Here is a 16,133-nt window from a genome sequence, read left to right on the forward strand (position 1 = left end):
TCTTTGATGAGGTATCTGTTCAGGTCGTTGCCCGTCTTTTAATTGGTTTGTTCATTATCTTGTTGTTGAGTTTTAAGTGTTCTTTGTATACTTTGGATAACAGTACTTTAACAGATACGTCTTTTGCAAATATTTTCTCCCAGTGTATGGCTGCTTTTCTCATTCTTTCAACACTGTCTTATGCATGTCAGACGTTTTTAATTTTAATGAAGTCCGGCATACTATTTTCTTTATAAATTGTGCCTCTGGTGCCAAATCTAAAAAGTCATCACCAAACCCAAGATCATCTAGATTTTCTCCTATATTATCTTTTAGGAGTTTTACAGTTTTGTATTTTACATTGAGTTCTATGATCCATTTTGAGTTAACTTTTGTGAATGGTGTAAGATTTGTGTCTTGGTTCATTTTTTTGCACATGGATGTCCAGTTGTTCCACCAGCACTTTTTTCTCCATTGTATTGCCTTTGTTCATTTTTCAAAGATCTGTTGACTATATTTGTGTGAATCGATCTCTGAGTTCTTTATTCTGGCCCATTGATCTATTTGTCTGTTCTTTCACCAATACCATACTGTCTTGATTTCTGTATCTTTATAGTAAGTCTTTTTTTTAATTTATTATTATTATTTTTTGAGATGGAGTCTTGCTCTGTTGCCCAGGCTAGAGGGCAGTGCTGCAATCTTGGCTCACTGAAACCTTCACCTCCCAGGTTCAAGAGATTCTCCTGTCTCAGTCTCCCAAATAGCTGGGATTACAGGTGCCTGCCACCATGCCCAGCTAATTTTTTGTATTTTTAGTACAGACAAGGTTTCGACATGTTGGCCATGCTGGTCTCGAACTCCTGACCTCAGGTGATCTGCCCACCTCGGCCTCCCAAAGTGCTGGGATTACAGGCATGAGCCACCATGTCCAGCCTATAGTAAGTCTTGAAGTTAGATAGTGTTAGTCCTCTGACTTTGTTCTTCTCCTTTGGTATTGTGTTTGCTATTCTGGATCTTTTGCCTCTCCAAATAAACTTTATAATAAATTTGTTCATATGCACAAAATAACTTTCTGGTATTTTGATTGAAATTGCATTGAATCTATAGATTAAGTTGGGAAGAACTGACAGCTTGACACTATTGAGTCTTCTTATCCATGAACATGGAACATCTCTCCATTTATGTAATTCTTTTTTTATTTCTCTCATCAAGGTTTTATACCTTTCCCCAAATAAATCTTGCAGCTATTTTATTAGATTTATGTGTAAGTATTTTATTTTCAGGTGCTGATGTAGATAGTACTGTGTTTTTAATTTCAAATTCAATTTGTCCATTGCTGGTATGTAGGAAAGTGATTAACTTTTGTATATTTATATAAATATATTTTGTATATTTTGTAGATATATAAAAATATATATACAAATATATATATTTGTATTTTGCAAGTTTGATAATATTGCTTAGTTTTTTGTTGATTTTTGGGGATTTTTTTGTGTAGAAAATCAAGTCATCTGCAAAAAAAAAAAGGGGGGCAGTTTTATTTCTTCCTTCCTAATCTGTATACCTTTTATTTCCTCTCCTTGTATGATTGCAATAGCTAGGACTTCCAGTACAATGTTGAAAAGAAGTGGTGAGAAGGTAGGTGGTGGATTTTGTCAAGTGATTTTTTTACATCTATTAATATAATCTTGTGATTTTTCTTCTTTATCCTGTTGATGTGGTGAATTACATTAATTGATTTTTAAATGATAAACTAGTCTTGACTACCTGGAATAAATGCCACATGATCATGGTGTATAATTCTTTTTATGTGTTGTTTGGTTCAATTTGATAATATTTTATTGAAGATTTTTGCATCTATGTTCATGAAAGATGTTGGTTTATAGTGTTTTCCTTTTCTCTTGTAATGTCTTAATCTTGTTTTAGTATTAGGATAATGTTGGTTTAATATAATGAGTTTGGAAGTAGTCCCTCTGCTTCTATTTTCTGGAAGATATTGTAAAGAATTGCTATAATTTGTTCCTCAAATGTTTGGTGGAGTCGACCAATGAACTTATCTGAGAGAATAATATTTTTAAATCTCTGTATATTTGAAAATTTTTCGAAGCTATCTTTCTGTTATTTATTTACTTCTAGTTTAATTCCTTTGTTTTATGAGAACATACACTGTGTGATTTCTATTCTTTTTAATTGGTTGTATTTTTTTGGCTCAGAATATTATCTATCTTTGTGAATGTTCTATGTGAGTTTGAGGAAAAAATAGTATTCTGCCCACTTGATCATGGTGGATAAGTTTTTTGATGTGCTGCTGGATTCGGTTTGCCAGTATTTTATTGAGGATTTTTGCATCAATGTTCATCAAGGATATTGGTCTGAAATTCTCTTTTTTGGTTAAGTCTCTGCCAGGTTTTGGTATCAGGACGATGCTGGCTTCATAAAATGTGTTAGGGAGGATTCCCTCTTTTTCTATCAATTGGAATAGTTTCAGAAGGAATGGTACCAGTTCCTCCTTGTACCTCTGGTAGAATTCAGCTGTGAATCCATCAGGTCCTGGACTCTTTTTGGTTGGTAAGCTATTGATTATTGCCACAATTTCAGAACCTGTTATTGGTCTATTCAGAGATTCAACTTCTTCCTGGTTTAGTCTTGGCAGGGTGTATTTGTCGAGGAATTTATCCATTTCTTCTAGATTTTCTAGTTTATTTGCATAGAGGTGTTTGTAGTATTCTCTGATGGTAGATTGTATTTCTGTGGGATCGGTGGTGATATCCCCTTTTTCGTTTTTTATTGCATCTATTTGATTCTTCTCTCTTTTCTTCTTTATTAGTCTTGCTAGCGGTCCATCAATTTTGTTGATCCTTTCAAAAAACCAGCTCCTGGATTCATTAATTTTTTGAAGGGTTTTTTGTGTCTCTATTTCCTTCAGTTCTGCTCTGATTTTAGTTATTTCTAGCCTTCTGCTAGCTTTTGAATGTGTTTGCTCTTGCTTTTCTAGTTCTTTTAATTGTGATGTTAGGGTGTCAATTTTGGATCTTTCCTGCTTTCTCTTGTGGGCATTTAGTGCTATAAATTTCCCTCTACACACTGCTTTGAACGTGTCCCAGAGATTCTGGTATGTTGTGTCTTTGTTCTCGTTGGTTTCAAAGAACATCTTTATTTCTGCCTTCATTTCATTATGTACCCAATAGTCATTCAGGAGCAGGTTGTTCAGTTTCCATGTAGTTGAGCGGTTTTGAGTGAGTTTCATTGTGGAAGTCAGTGTGGCGATTCCTCAGGGATCTAGAACTAGAAATACCATTTGACCCAGCCATCCCATTACTGGGTATATACCCAAAGGACTATAAATCATGCTGCTATAAAGACACATGCACACGTATGTTTATTGCAGCACTATTCACAATAGCAAAGAGTTGGAACCAACCCAAATGTCCAACAACGATAGACTGGATTAAGAAAATGTGGCACATATACACCATGGAATACTATGCAGCCATAAGAAATGATGAGTTCGTGTCCTTTGTAGGGACATGGATGAAACTGGAAAACATCATTCTCAGTAAACTATTGCAAGGACAAAAAACCAAACACCGCATGTTCTCACTCAGGTGGGAATTGAACAATGAGAACTCATGGACACAGGAAGGGGATCATCACACTCTGGGGACTGTTGTGGGGTGGGGGGAGGGGGGAGGGACAGCATTAGGAGATACACCTAATGCTAAATGACGAGTTAATGGGTGCAGGAAATCAACATGGCATGATATATGTAAACTGAATTGTGACATAAAAAAAAAAAAAAAAAAAATAGTATTCTGTTGTTGGATGGAGACTTTTATAAATTTCAATTAGATCAAGTGAATTGATTGCACTCTGAAGGTGATCTGTATCTATACTGATTTTCTGCCTGTTTTGATCTATAAATTACTAACAGCAGGATGCTGAAGCTTCCAACTCTAATCTTGGATTTATGCATTTCTGTTTTCAGTTCTGTTAGTTTTTGCCATATGTATTTTGACATATTTGATTCATTATTAGGTGCATACACATGTGGCATTTTTGTGGGTTATCAGAAAATCAACCCCTTTTATTATATAATGAATGTAACTCTTTATCCTTGATAATATCTGGTCTACTTTGTCTGAAATTAATATACTTCCTCCAGCTTTCTTTTGATAAGTTACAGTGTTATGACATTTCTCCATTCTTTTCCTTTAATTTAATTACCTGCATCTTTATATTTAAAGTGTTTCTTACAGACAGAAAACAGTTGGTTTTCACTTTGTTTTTACCCACTCTGAAAATCTGTTTTTTAATTGGTGTACTCAGACCATCCAAGTTTAAAGTGATTATTGACATAGTTAGACTGATATCTACTATCTTTTTAACTGTTTTTCATTCATTTTGTTTGCTTCTTTTTCTTATTTTGCTTCCTTCTGTGGTTTTGAGTATTTTATATTATTGGATTTAATATCCATTCTTAGCATATAATTTATACTTTAAAAATTGTTTAATAGTTTTCTCAGATATTACACTATATGTTTTTAACTAGTCTTAGCCTACCTTCAAATAATATTCCACTGCTTCATGTGTAGTGCAGCCACTGAGCACTTTTTTCTCCTTTCCCTTTGCCATTGCTATCATTAGTCTCACTTAGTCATCCAATACATCATTACTATAATTTGGGATTAAAAATTGGTTTTTAGATCAATTAAGAGTAAGAAAAATAGATTTTTTTACCTTTATGTATTCCTTATGTATTCCTTGTCCTGTCTCTATGCAGTTTCAAGTTTTTGACCTAAATACTTTCTTTTCTCTCTGAAAAATTTTTTTCAACATTTCTTTTTGTTTCTTGTTTGTTTGTTTTGAGATGGAGTCTCTTTCTGTCACCCAGGCTGGGATGCAGTGGTGCAATCTCAGCTCACTGCAAGCTCTGCCTCCCAGATTCATGCCATTCTCCTGCTTCAGCCTCCCAAGTAGCTGGGACAACAGGTGCCCGCCACCACCCCCTGCTAATTTTTGTATTTTTAGTAGAGACGGGGCTTCACCATGTTAGCCAGGATGGTCTTGATCTCCTGACCTCGTGATCCGCCTGCCTCGGCCTCCCAAAGTGCTGGGATTACAGGTGTGAGCCACCGCGCCCGGCCTCTCAACATTTCTTACATGACATATCTGGTTGCGATGAGTTCTTTGTTTTTTCTTTTTCTTAGAAACCCTTTATATTTCTTATTCATTTTTGAAAATAATTTATCTGGATATATAATTCTAGGTTTGTGGTTTTGTTTCTTTCGATCCTTTAAATGTATCATTCTTCTTGCTTGCATGTTTTCTGACAGAACTTATGTGCTAATTCTAATACTTGTTCATCTGTAGTTAAAGTGGATTTTTCCCCTTCTATTCTGCCTGATATTCTCAGAAATTCCTGGATCTGTGATTTTTCTGTCTGTCATTAACGTTGTAAAGTTTTCAGCTATTATTACTTCAAATATATTTTCTGCCTTCTTCTCTTTCTGTCTTCTCCTTCTGGTATCCCATTTATGCATATGTTACACTTTTGATATTGTCCCATGATTCTTACATTGTTACATGACTATTTCTTTTTCTCCTCCTCCTGCTTCTTCTTCTTCCTCTTCTGTTCCTATTCCTCCTCCTTCTCCTCCTCCTCCTTCTTCTTTCTCCTCCTTCTTTCTTCTTCTCCTTCCTTATTCTTCTTTCCTCTTCTTTCTTCTCCTTTTGTGTATTAGTATTTGGGAAGCTTCTATTGACATCATTCAAGTTTAGTGATTCTTTCCTTAATGTATCAGCAAGAGTTCTTTAGAGAAACAGAACCAATATAAGAGAAAAAGAGAAAACGGGAGGGAGAGAAGAAAATGGCTTATTTTAAGAAGTTGGCCCACCATGTTTCTGGATGCTGGCAAGTCTGAAATTTGCAGGGCAGGAGAGCAGGCTAGAAACTAAGGCAAGATTTATATATTACAGTCTTGAGGCAGTGTCCTTTCTTCTTCAGGAAACTTGTCTGCTCCTAAGGCTTTCACCTGAGTGGATGAGGCCTATCCACATTATGAAGGGTTATCTGCTTTACTTAAAGTTTGCTCATTGCAAATGTTAATCACATCTGAAAAACACCTTCACAGCAATATCTAAAGCAGTGTTTGTCAAAGCAACTGGGCACTATGGCCTAACCAAGTTGACACATTAAAATAAAGCATTGTCGTTCACTCCTAGTCAACGTGGCATACATACACACCTCCTTAAACCATATTTTTTTTTCTTCTTAAGCCATACTTAATATCCAAATAAAGACAACAAATACTTTATTCCTGAGGAGTCTGGGTCATTAATAGTCCTGCCTAGATTGGGTTGCAGTAGTTTTCCATTGGCCTTAATCACAGGGCATGGTAGTACTAAGAGGATCTCCTAAATTCAAGACATACTCTTTCTTACCTCCCTTGTGGTAAGAAAGTGCAATTTCCCATTGGAAGTCAGGATCGATTCTCCCAGCCAAAACAGGAACTCCCTTCTTGGCCTATTGATTAGAGGCAAAAGGAGTTCTAAATGGCTGGGTGGTAATCTTAACTTCCAATTCAATGAAATTATTGTGTTTCTTAATGGAATTCTTCCTCTTTTTGCAAATAAGACCTCTAGGCCAGCAGAGCACAAGGATGAGGAGACAATTTTTTTCTGGGGAATCACTAGGAATAAAAGTGAGACTTCCATTTTCACCTCTTAGTTCCTGGGCTTATTAATCATGCCTATGAAAGATATGGCATCATATGTTGGACCCTTACTCAGTTCTCTTGGAAAGCCTTGTTCCAGTTCTGCAAGATATTGTCATCCAGCTGGCCCTGTAATTGTATTCTCAAAAGGCCATTTCACAGTTTTAACAGCCAGCTGTTTCAGGATGATGGGGAACATGGTAAGACCAGTGAACTCCATGGGCATGGGCCCATTGCTGCACTTCTTTAGCCGTGAAGTGAGTTGCTTTATCAGAAGCAATGTTCTGTGAAATACCATCACAGTAGAGAAGGCATTCTGTAAGTCCACAGATGATAGTTTTGGCAGATGCATTGCATGCAGGGAAAGCAAAACAAATCCAGAATAAGTGTTTATTCTAGTACAAAATAATGCTGCCTATTCCATGATGGAAGGGGTCCAATCTAATCACTTGCCACCAGGAAGCTGGTTGATCACCCCAGGGAATAGTACTATACAGTGGCTCTGTTTGGTCCTGCTGCTGGCAGATTGGGCAGTTAGTGGTGGTCACAGCCAGATCAGTCTTGGTGAGTGGAAGTCCATTTCATTTTCTGTGCTCATGCATGACAACCATCCCTGCCACCACTTTGTTCATGAGCCCACTGGGAGATGACAGGGGTGGCTGGGGAAAGAGGCTGACTGGTATCCACCGAATGGCTCACCTATCCCCTGGATTATTCAAATCTTCCTTTGCTGAGGCCATCCTTTGTTGAACATCATATGAAACACATATATCTTTATGGGTTTTTTCCCATGCAGAGAGGTCCATCTACATACGTCTTCTCTAGACCTCCTCGTCACTAATTTTCCAGTCATTCACCTTCCAAATCCCTGACACCATCCAGCCAAACCATTGACCATATCCCATAAATCAGTATATAATTGCACATCTAGCCATTTCTCCTTCCAAGCAAAGTCCACACCCAGGCACACTGCCCAGAGTTCTTCCCACTGGGGGGATTTTCCTTTACCATTGTCCCTCAGGGATGTGTCATAGGGGGGCTGTAATGCTGCAGCTGCCCACTTTTTGTTGGCACTGGAGCAAAACCATCTGTAAACCAGGCCTGAGTCATCTCTTCCTCCGTCAACTAATCACAGGGAGCTCCCCATGCGGCCATAGCTGCAGGCTGGGAGAGCAAAGTCAGTCGGGACCATGGGCATTGGGGCCACTTTGTCATGTCATTTACTTGTGATTTTAAGATTTGCTTAGGCCCAGTCACATATGCACCACTTTCTTTTCCTGAAGGAGTGATGCTGTGCATGTGCAACTTTATGATTCTGTGTGTATCTTAGTCTGAGCTGCCACAACAAAATACCATAGACTGGGTAACTTACAAATAATAGGAATTTATTTTTCACAGTCTGGACACTGGGAAGTACAAAACCAAGGCACTAGCAGATTTAATGTCTGGTGATGACCTGCTTCCTGACTCACAGATGGAGCCTGCTAGCTGGGTCCTCACATCATAGGAGTGGCAAGGCAGCTCTGAGGGGTCTCTTTTATAAAGACACTAATTCTGTTCATGAGGGAATGTATAACCTCATCAGCTCCGCAAGGCCCCACCTCCTAATAGCACCCTTAGAGTGGGGGGTTAGGATTGTCTATGAATTTAGGGGGATCATAAGCATTCAATCCATTGCAATGAGTCAGAAAATACCCAGTTCATGATGCCATGATTGGACTTCTCTTTAGAAACCACTGAAGTAGGGCAGTTCCAAGATGGCAGAATAGGAACAGCTCCAGTCTACAGCTCCCAGCATGAGAGATGCAGAAGACAGGTGATTTCTGCATTTCCAACTGAGGTACCGGATTCATCTCACTGGGGATTGTCAGACAGTGGGTGCAGGACAGTGGGTGCAGTGCACCGATCATGAGCTGAAGCAGGGCACAGCATCGCCTCACCCGGGAAGCACAAGGGGTCAGGGAGTCCCTTTCCTAGCCAAGGGAAGCAGTGACAGATGGCACCTGGAAAATTGGGTCACTCCCACCCTAATACTGCCCTTTTCCAATGATCTTAGCAAACGGTACACCAGGAGATTATATCCCGCACCTGGCTCGGAGGGTCCTATGCCCACGGAGCCTCACTCATTGCTAGCACAGCAGTCTGAGATCGAACTGCAATGCAGCAGCCAGGCTGGGGAAGGGGCGCCCGCCATTGCTGAGGCTTGACTAGGTAAACAAAGCAGCCAGAAAGCTTGAACTGGGTGGAGCCCACTGCAGCTTAAGGAGGCCTGCCTGTCTCTGTAGACTCCACCTCTGGGGGCAGGGCATAGCTGAACAAAAGGCAGCAGAAACCTCTGCAGACTTAAATGTCCCTGTCTGACAGCTTGGAAGAGAGTACTGGTTCTCCCAGCACAGAGCTTGAGATCTGAGAACTGACAGACTACCTCCTCAAGTGGGTCCCTGACCCCCGAGTAGCCTAACTGGGAGGCATCCCCCAGTAGGGACAGACTGACACCTCACATGGCCAGGTACCCCTCTGAGATGAAACTTGCAGAGGAACGATCAGGCAGCAACATTTGCTGTTCAGCAATATTCGCTGTTCTGCAGCCTCTGCTGCTGATACCCAGGCAAACAGGGTCTGGAGTGGACCTCCAGCAAACTCCAACAGACCTGCAGCTGAGGCTCCTGACCGTTAGAAGGAAAACTAACAAACAGAAAGGACATCCACACCAAAACCCCGTCTGTACGTCACCATCATCAATGACCGAAGGTAGATAAAACCACAAAGATGGGGAAAAAACAGCAGAAAAACTGAAAATTCTAAAAATCAGAACGCTTCTCCTCCTCCAAAGGAACACAGCTCCTCACCAGCAAAGGAACAAAGCTGGATGGAGAATGACTTTGACAAGTTGAGAGAAGAAGGCTTCAAACGATCAAACTTCACTGAGCTAAAGGAGGAAGTACAAACCCAATGCAAAGAAGTTAAAAACCTTGAAAAAAGATTAGACGAATGGCTAACCAGAATAACCAATGCAGAGAAGTCCTTAAAGGACCTGATGGAACTGAAAACGATGGCACGAGAACTACGTGATGAATGCACAAGCTTCAGTAGCCGATTCGATCAACTGGAAGAAAGGGTATCAGTGAGGGAAGATCAAATGAATGAAATGAAGTGAGAAGAGAAGTTTAGAGAAAAAAGAATAAAAAGAAATGAACAAAGCCTCCAAGAAATATGGGACTATGTTAAAAGACCAAAGCTACTTCTGATTGGTGTACCTGAAAGTGACAGGGAGTATGGAACCAAGTTGGAAAACACTCTACAGGAGAACTTCCCCAACCTAGCAAGGCAGGCCAACATTCAAATTCAGGAAATACAGACAACGCCACAAAGATACTCCTCAAGAAGAGCAACTCCAAGACACATAATTGTCAGATTCACCAAAGTTGAAATGAAGGAAAAAATGTTAAGGGCAGCCAGAGAGAAAGTTCAGGTTATCCACAAAGGGAAGCCCATCAGACTAACAGCTGATTTCTTGGCAGAAACTCTACAAGCCAGAAGAGAGTGGGGACCAATATTCAACATTCTTAAAGAAAAGAATTTTCAACCCAGAATTTCATATCCAGTCAAACTAAGCTTCATAAGTGAAGAACAAATAAAATCCTTTAGAGACAAGCAAATGCTGAGAGATTTTGTCACCACCAGGCCTGCCCTACAAGAGTTCCTGAAGGAAACACTAAACATGGAAAGGAGTAACTGGTACCAGCCACTGCAAAAACATGCCAAATTGTAAAGACCATGGAGGCTAGGAAGAAACTGCATCAACTAACGAGCAAAATAACCAGCTAACATCATAATGACAGGATCAAATTCACACATAACAATATTAACCTTAAATGTAAATGGGCTAAATGCTCCAATTAAAAGATGCAGACTGGCAAATTGGTTAAAGAGTCAAGACCCATCAGTGTGCTCTATTCAGGAAACCCATCTCATGTGCAGAGACACACATAGGCTCAAAATAAAAGGATGGAGAAAAATCTACCAAGAAAATGGAAAACAAAAAAAGACAGGGGTTGCAATCCTAGTCTCTGATAAAACAGACTTTAAACCAACAAAGATCAAAACAGACAAAGAAGGCCATTACATAATGGTAAAGGGATCAATTCAACAAAAAGAGCTAACTATCTTAAATATATATGCACCCAATACAGGAGCACTCAGATTCATAAAGCAAGTCCTTACAGACCTACAAAGAGACTTAGACTCTCACACAATAATAATGGGAGACTTTAACACCCCACTGTCAACATTAGACAGATCAATGAGGCAGAAAGTTAACAAGGATATCCAGGAATTGAACTCAGCTCTGCACCAAGCGGACCTAATACACATCTACAGAACTCTCCACCCCAAATCAACAGAATATACATTCTTCTCAGCACCACCCTGCACTTATTCCAAAATTGACCACATAGTTGGAAGTAAAGCACTCCTCAGCAAATGTAAAAGAACAGAAATTATAACAAACTGTCTCTCAGACCACAGTGCAATCAAACTAGAACTCAGGATTAAGAAACTCATTCAAAACTGCTCAACTACATGGAAACTGAACAACCTGCTCCTGAATGACTACTGGGTACATGAGGAAATGAAGGCAGAAATAAAGATGTTCTTTGAAACCATCGAGAACAAAGACACAACATATCAGAATCTCTGGGATACATTTAAAGCAGTGTGTAGACGGAAATTTATAGCACTAAATGCCCACAAGAGAAACCAGGAAAGATCCAAAATTTACACCCTAACATCACAATTAAAAGAACTACAGAAACAAGAGCAAATACATTCAAAAGCTAGCAGAAGGCAAGAAATAACTAAGATCAGAGCAGAACTGAAGGAGATAGAGACACAAAAAACCCTTCAAAAAATCAATGAATCCAGCTGGTTTTTTGAAAAGATCAACAAAATTGATAGACCACTAGCAAGACTAATAAAGAAGAAAAGAGAGAAGAATCAAATAGATGCAATAAAAAATGATAAAGGGGATATCACCACCGATCCCACAGAAATACAAACTACCATCAGAGAATACTATAAAGACCTCTACACAAATAAACTAGAAAATCTAGAAGAAATGGATAAATTCCTCGACACATACACCCTCCCAAGACTAAACCAAGAAGAAGTTGAATCTCTGAATAGACCAATAATAGGCTCTGAAATTGAGACAATAATTAATAGCTTACCAACCAAAAAAAAGTCCGGGACCAGACAGATTCACAGCTGAATTCTACCAGAGGTACAAGGAAGAGCTGGCACCATTCCTTCTGAAACTATTCCAATCAATAGAAAAAGAGGGAATCCTCCCTAATTCATTTTATGAGGCCAGCATCATCCTGATACCAAAGCCTGGCAGAGACACAACCAAAAAAGAGAATTTTAGACCAATATCCCTGATGAACATCGATGCAAAAATACTCAATAAAATACTATACAACAAAAAAAGAGAATTTTTGACCAATATCCCTGATGAACATCAATGCAAAAATCCTCAATAAAATACTGGCAAACTGAATCCAGCAGCACATCAAAAAGCTTATCCACCATGATCTAGTGCACTTCATCCCTGGGATGCAAGACTGGTTCAACATACACAAATCAATAAATGTAATCCAGCATATAAAGAGAACCAATGACAAAAACTACATGATTACCTCAATAGATGCAGAAAAGGCCTTGCACAAAATTGAACAGCCCTTCATGCTAAAATCTCTCAATAAATTAGGTATTAATGGGAAGTATCTCAAAATAATAAGAGCTATTTATGACAAACCCGCAGCCAATATCATCCTGAATGGGCAAAAACTGGAAACATTCCCTTTGAAAATGGGCACAAGACAGGGATGCCCCCTCTCACCACTTCTCACAACATAGTGTTGGAAGTTCTGGCCAGGGCAATCAGGCAGGAGAAGGAAATAAAAGGTATTCAATTAGGAAAAGAGGAAGTCAAATTGTCCCTGTTTGCAGATGACATAATTGTATATCTAGAAAACCCCATCATCTCAGCCCAAAATCTCCTTAAGCTGATAAGCAACTTCAGCAAAGTACCAAAACAGAGTTATAGACCAATGGAACAGAACAGAGCCCTCAGAAAGAATACCACACATCTACAACTATCTGATCTTTGACAAACCTGACAAAAACAAGAAATGGGGAAATGATTCCCTATTTAACAAATGGTGCTGGGAAAACTGGCTAGCCATATGTAGAAAGCTGAAACTGGATCCGTTCCTTACACCTTATACAAAAATTAATTCAAGATGGATTAAAGACTTAAATATTAGACTTAAAACCACAAAAACCCTAGACGAAAACCTAGGCAATACCATTCAGGACATAGACATGGTCAAGGACTTCATGTCTAAAACACCAAAAGCAATGGCAACAAAAGCCAAAATTGACAAATGGGATCTAATTAAACTAAAGAGCTTTTGCACAGCAAAAAAAACTACCATCAGAGTGAATAGGCAACCTACAGAATGGAAGAAAAATTTTGCGATCTACTCATCTGACAAAGGGCTAATATCCAGAATCTACAAAGAACTCAAACAAATTTACAAGAAAAAAACAACCCCATCGACATGTGGGCGAAGGATATGAACAGACACTTCTCAAAAGAAGACATTTATGCAGCCAAGAGACACACAAAAAAATGCTCATCATCACTGGCCATCAGAGAAATGCAAATCAAAACCACAATGAGATACCATCTCACACAAGTTAGAATGGCCATCATTAAAAAGTCAGGAAACAACAGGCACTAGAGAGGATGTGGAGAAATAGGAACACTTTTACACTGTTGGTGGGACTGTAAACTAGTTCAACCATTGTGGAAGACAGTATGGCGATTTCTCAGGGATCTAGAACTAGAAATACCATTTGACCCAGCCATCCCATTACTGGGTATATACCCAAAGGATTATAAATCATACTGCCATAAAGACACATGCGCATGTATGTTTATTGCAGCACTATTCACAACAGCAAAGACCTGGAACCAACCCAAATGTCCAACAATGATAGACTGGATTAAGAAAATGTGGCACATATACACCATGGAACACTATGCAGCCATAAAAAGTGGTGAGTTCATGTCCTTTGTAGGGACATGGATGAAGCTGGAAACCATTATTCTCAGCAAACTATTGCAAGGACAAAAAACCAAACATCGCATGTTCTCACTCATAGGTGGGAATTGAACAATGAGAACACATGGACACAGAAAGGGGGACATCACACACCAGGGCCTGTTGTGGGGTGAGGAGAGGGGGCCGTGATAGCATTAGGAGATATACCTAATGTAAATGACGAGTTAATGGGTGCAGCACACCAACATGGCACATGTATACATATGTAACAAACCTGCATGTTGTGCACATGTGCCCTAGAACTTAAAGTATAATTAAAAAAAGAAAGAAATCACAGAAGTAAGAAGAGTGTGGCATGAATAAGACTGAAAAAGAGATGAATAACAGACTACAAACATGGCATTGAAAATGGTGAGAAACGACAGTTTTCAGGATACATATTTTAGATAAACTTGGTATAACTTGCTGATGAATTTTGTATATGGGGTGAGGAAAGTGAAAGATTCAAAGATGATTCCTAAACTTTTGGCTTAAGAAAATGGTGAATGTGATGCCATATATTGGCATGAGATGTGTGTCGGGGGTGAGTGGCTAAGGTGACTTTGAAATCAACTTTTTTTTTGGCCAAAAAGGTTGAAATTTTTATTAAACATCCAAATGGGGATACCATATCAAATAGTCAACTAGCACTTGAGTGAGAGGGCCAGGCTGGAGATAGAGATTTAGAAGTTAATGTCAATTGGAAGTTCATGGGACTGGAATAAGAGTATAAACAGAGAAAGAAAAATGTTGGGATAGTTGCTCAGGGAGGAAGTAAAAGCCAATATGGGCAGATTCCAGAATGAACCATGAGGAAATTAACCTCTCTCTCCTGAGCAAGGAAAATCCAATGGAAGTTTCAAAGCAAGAAAGTGATGTAAGGTTTTTATGTAGTATAATCAGTTGTATATTGGTAAATGTTTAACAATCAGCTCTCAGAAAAACAAGGGGAGAGAGAAGAAGAGAGAGACACACACACACATAGTCCTACAGATACATTACATGGTATATCCACTACACATGCAATAGATGTGAAAGTTAGCTCAAGATAATATTAAAATGTAATCATTAGAAAGTGATGAGGTTTGAGTGTGTTTTGCCTTTTTAAAAGTTATTATTTCTATAACTTAAGTTTTGATAGTGTGTGTGTTGAACAATTGGCTCCCCAAATTCCTGCCTATTTAGCATCTGGCTCTCCTAAGTCAGGGTTAACCAGCTCCCACACAACCGCCATATTCTATGAAGCATAGTATGTGTTGTTTTTATAAGAGAAACAAGGATTTCTCATTTGTGGATTGAACAGACTCTTCGAAAACAAAGTTCAAGTTTCACAAGAAAATTTCTCTCTTACTACTAAATAAAATCAGAAAGCTGTCATTTATTCAAAAGCAGTTTCCCCAGAGTTTTCAAAGTTTTGGCCCCTTAGGCAACTACCAAGTTCCTAATAGAAAGGAGACATAAGTCAACTCCCGTTCTTGTTGTGAAGCCAGTGGGTATCACGTTCACCCACTCACTTCTGCTTTCTGAGGTAGGAGCGGGAGACAGGAAGATCAGTGTTGGCTAGAACACGCCAGCAGGAGACCCTCTCTCTTGAGATAGGATATCCTCCTCTCAGAGCTCCAGTCAGTGCTAGAAAGCCCTCAGAGGCCAACAACCCCTTTCTTCAGATGGGAATACCAAGGCTCATGCTGGGAAAGGGATTGCCTTAAAATCACACATCAAGTCAGTGGGTGAATCAAGAACAGAATTCATACCTGGGCTCTTGCATGTTCTGATGCTCATTCTGGCCAGTACAGCAAGCATTTCCCATGATGAAGAGAGACCAGACTGGGAGCTGGGGAGGTGAGCAGGGTGGGCCAAGATTCCAAACGCTCTGTCTGGATGTATTCATTCAATCAATATTTACTAATCACCTTCTATCTCAAGCATAGTCCCACCACTAAAGAGCTAAAGTCCTGGGGACTTTAAAGGCCTTTCTTGTTACCAAATTTCAGGAGCTAATAACATCTTCCAGTGTGTCTTCTTTGGCCTGGTGCACTTTTAGGAAAGATTGGATGATTCTGTTTCAAAACTCTCCATAGCTGCCATGATGATTAATACTGAAAAGCAAATATTTAGGCCGGGCATTACATGGAGGAAATAATCTCCCCAAATGCCACAGGCAAGCTTTCTCAGCAGTGAGTAAACCTCCAACAACAACCATTGTCCCAGGGGCTGTGATGCAGAGAGAGGGACCTTGATAATTCTTTTGTGTTTTTCACACCATCCTTCT

Source organism: Nomascus leucogenys, chromosome 17 (genome assembly GCF_006542625.1).
Source record: "Nomascus leucogenys isolate Asia chromosome 17, Asia_NLE_v1, whole genome shotgun sequence".
Lineage (NCBI taxonomy): Eukaryota > Metazoa > Chordata > Mammalia > Primates > Hylobatidae > Nomascus > Nomascus leucogenys.